Genomic DNA, 4,848 nt, shown 5'->3' on the forward strand with positions numbered 1-4,848 from the left:
AAAAAGAGAGTGAGAGAGAGAGGGAGAGAGAGAGAGAGAGAGAGAGAGAGAGAGAGAGAGAGAGAGAGAGAGAGAACTCGAACTCGAAAACTTTATTACCGAGGGATGATAGCAGAGAGAGAGAGAGAGGGAGAGAGAGGGAGAGAAAGAGAAAGAGAGAAAGAGAGAGAGAGAGAGAGAACTCGAACTCGAAAACTTTATTACCGAGGGATGATAGCAGAGAGAGAGAGAGGGAGAGAGAGAGAGAGAGAGAGAGAGAGAGAGAGAGAGAGAGAGAGAGAGAGAGAGAGAGAGAGAGAGAGAGAGAGAGAGAGAGAGAGAGAGAGAGAGAGAGAATGACAATGACAATTTACGAGGGCAATAGCATATAAGCACAAAGTGGTTTCTTTTTTACGAAGTTACTTTTTCTCTTATATTCGTATTAAAAACAAGCTCTGAAAATTAAAAATATAAAAATTATGATTAAATTTAATTTTCCGAAATCGATTTAACAACAATTTCATCTTATTCCTTGTCCGTCCCCGATTCCAAAAACATATAGATATGATATGTTTGGATTAAAAACACTTTCAGGGAGTTAAAAAGAATAGAGATATGGATAAGCGTGCTATCCTCCTCAGCGCAAGTGCGCTTTTCTGGATTGTTAATTTCACTGCCTTTGCCACGAGCGGTGGACAGACGATGCTACGAGTGTACGGTCTTGCGGAAAAAATGCAATGCGTTCAGTTTCATTATGTGAGTTCGACTGAGCTTGACTAAATGTTGTATTTTTGCCTTACGCAACTTGTTTTACAATCAGCTCCTCACCCCACTCTATATTACACTAATACTAAGCGCTAAATGCACAACATATAACATTAAAGGGTCTGTCGACGTGGCTTTCGCACATAAGTTCTTTGTGTACATCTTATAGGATGAACATGCAAACACAAGCAAGAGCATGTAAACTGACAAAAAAACACAACCCAAAAAGCTTTAGAGTAAAAGCGATAAGCTTTGCAACTTTGAAACACAGCGATTAAAGCAAATGTAATCAGTTAGAGAGAGAGAGAGATAGATAGAGAGAGAGAGAGAGAGAGAGGGAGAGAGAGAGAGGGGGAGAGACAGACAGACAGAGACAGACAGACAGACAGAGAGACAGAGAGACAGAGACAGACAGAGAGACACAGAGCGAGACAGATATAAAGACAGAGAGAGAGACAGACATTAGGTGTAACCTGGAGAGGGGGGGGGGCACATTGTATGCGAGTATTGTTGTTTCTTTCCTGCAATAACGGTTTCTTTGTTCAAAATTAAGTGTCCGAAATTCAGTTAGTATTCCACTGCCAGATGGTTAAATCTTGTTAACAACACCTAAACTAAAATTGGACACCGAAAAGAATGGTGGTAGAAGGAATGGAAATAAAAAAAAAATAAAAGGCGAACATAGCTTACAGAAGATTTTTCAGATTTCAATCACAACGGCTCAATCAACCTTTAGTTACGACGGAACATTCACGCAACTCGGTGTATTTATAGCGCTGACCTGGTAAACAGGTCTCCCTGTCACTAGTCCGAGGGTTCACTAGTCCGAGGGTTCACTAGTCCGAGGGTCCACTAGTCCGAGGGTTCACTAGTCCGAGGGTCCACTAGTCCGAGGGTCCACTAGTCCGAGGGTTCACTAGTCCGAGGGTTCACTATAAACGCTTGAACGAAGGATATTCAATTTGATTTGTTTTTATTTTGTGTGTGTATGTGTGCGTGTGGATGTGCGTGTGCGTGCGTGCGTGCGTGTGTTTTTCACTGCTGTGGGAACCAAATAGAAAAATATTCTCATAAAAACACTGAGTTGTTTTTATTCAAAAAGATAATGTGGTGTTTTATATTTTGACTGAAGAAATCTCAGACTATTTCCCCCAAGAAACTTAGTTATTTATATTTTGACTGAAGAAAGGATATTAAATTTATCAGGATACCGCCCCGACTGGACAATTACGTGATCGAACTGCCTACAGTTTTTAGTCATATTATATAGCACTTCGGGTTTCCTTTTGCCCGTGAGGATCAATTAGTTATCCCACCGACCTGAATTATGGAGAGGATCGAGCCTGGGTTGTACTACAGCCTCACACATAATTTCATTGAAATCGGTTCTCAAACATCGGATATCTATTTGCGGACAGACACACACACACACACACACACACACACACACACACACACACACACACACACACACACACACACACACACACACACACAGTGAAACCTATATACCACCTTTTAAGGGGGGGGGGGGGGTATAATAACTGGAAAATCAAGCGTCTATAGTAAACCCTCGGACTAGTGAACCCTCGGACTAGTGGGACGTTCCCCTCCCTGCAATACCGCTCGTTGTAGAGGCGCCCTATCGTACAAGGCGTCGGAATCCCTACACATGAGAGTTTTTAAAGCTGCCGTGTTTGAATCAAAGGAAAAAAGAATGAACATGTATTAATAACAATTAACAATGCATTTCATGAAGTGATCGGTTTGTCTTACGAATCCTGTTTCAGAGTGACGTAAGTAAAGTAACTATTATACAAAATGAAATGATTGTAAGAAAACATTGTAATTTGTTGTAGAAATAACGTCTCGTTTTTATGTTCAACCAATATATGTTGTTCTTTTCACTGGAGCCAGCATTCGTACTATATACCAGATTGGTAGACAAACGCTCATCAGGAAGTGAAAAAAATCATGATTCAAGAAATAAATTCACGGATGACAAACACTACTCTTCTACGTACGTTGCACATACAGGGTACACAGCTCACACGACGTCCGACCCATATATAAAGTTATAGATATGCAAGGTTTGAGAGAGAAAAAACACACGACCTAAATCCTGAAATAGAAACACAACACAAAAGCTAAAAACATACTACCGACCTACCGATCCGATTAGGGCCTTTTACAGCTGACCGCGCGCTGAGTCATTTCGAGTTACTCCCCTTGGGTACGGGCAAACTCGCTGTCGATACTGTTACTGGATACAGACGAGATGGTCTGCTGTAACTTGTGAAAACTGCACAGCAGTTGGAACTACCGATCGATCCGGATTTTACAAGACAGGACGTGCAAGAAAAACTTTCCGAAAAACTTCGACAGATCGGATTTCCACCACGCGATCCTTTTACATCCGAAGAAATAAGTGACCTATCAAACGCATCCAGGATCGGTGTTGTTGACATCCTGAACTATCTGATTGAGAAAAAGATCGATTTCGACCAGAAGAAGGCGAAAGCTTACAAATCCTTTGAAGATATATCGCCTTTTTTATGGCCATGTGCTCAACTTGAGATACATATGCAGAAGTGGAAAAGTTTTTCGTCTACACCGCGGAGGTAAAACCGACACAGAGGCAGACAACCTACCTGCACACTTCCTCAAATATATAAACTGTGGATAATCGTCAGCGAAGATGGGAACATTCTGCTGGGATTTTGCCAGTAGCCGGGGGGGTGAGGGGGAAGGAGGGGTGGGCAGGCAAGTACTTACATTTCACAACATAGGCATGTTATTATTGTTATTGTTAGTATTGTTACTCCTCACTGAAACCAAGTAAAGCAGGCTGTTCACCCTCAATAATGCTTTTACTGTATTAGTACTGTCAGGGTATGTGTGCATGCATACATGCAAATATTAGTTAGCTTCAATGAAATATTGAATATATCCCCATTTCACAGCACTGGGAAGGGATGTATGGCACTTTGAATCACTAACAGTAGCACTGCCTCTTCCATACCCATCTCCTTTTTGAAAAGAGTATACCTATGGACCAGTGGCAGTGAATGGTTAATGATCATATGGGTTGCTCTAATTTCATTCATGATCAAGTACATTTGTTTTTTTAACCACACAAACAAACTTAGACAACAATTATTAGAGTATGAGTTTTTCCGAGTTTTGATTTTCATTTAAATCCAAGTCACAGCTTCTGTTTTATGATGAGTGATGTAGTTTGAAACACTTGGACAACAATTATCATAGTATGAGTTTTTCCACGTTTTAATTTTCATTTAAATCCAAGTCACAGCTTCTGTTTTATGATGAGTGATGTAGTTTGAAACACTTGGACAACAATTATCAGAGTATGAGTTTTTCCGCGTTTTGATTTTCATTTAAATCCAAGTCACAGCTTCTGTTTTATGATGAGTGATGTAGTTTGAAACACTTGGACAACAATTATCAGAGTATGAGTTTTTCCACTTTTTGATTTTCATTTAAATCCACTCTGGAGTCACAGTTTCTGTTTTATGATGAGTGATGTAGTTTGAAGTGTTGGTATTAAATTTTCACTGACAATCATTCTGTGCTGGTATTCCCATTTTCACCTGCAGGGTTATGAAATATATGGGGAGAAACTTGGTCAGTAAAATCATCTTCACACGTGAACTGAAAATTGTCTATGTTTAAAATTACAATGTATTTCGTGAACATACTTTGAGAATGCCCTTGCGTGATTTAAAACTGCCTGCTGTGAATACTGTTGTGATACTATGAATTTTCTTTTGAGAAAAACAAAAGAATGAAAAGCTTGTAACTAGCTTGTGAATGAGCCTCTTCTATGTGGGGCTAGCTGCTTTGAACTATTTTTAATGCCTGAAAAGGATTATAGTGATGGAAATTACTAGTTTAATGTCAGGTGTGACATACTATTGATTGAACTATTTTGTTTATTAATCTGCAATTTTGTTACAACCTACTTTGTTTATTTGGTGACAAGCTAGTGGAAGGCACTTTTTAGTGCTTGAATAGTACTGTGATGCACATTATTTATCATTTCAGTCTAGTTGTACTCATGATTACAACCAATAGTTCTTGTGA

The sequence above is a fragment of the Littorina saxatilis genome, unplaced genomic scaffold (genome assembly GCF_037325665.1).
Source record: "Littorina saxatilis isolate snail1 unplaced genomic scaffold, US_GU_Lsax_2.0 scaffold_1153, whole genome shotgun sequence".
NCBI lineage: Eukaryota > Metazoa > Mollusca > Gastropoda > Littorinimorpha > Littorinidae > Littorina > Littorina saxatilis.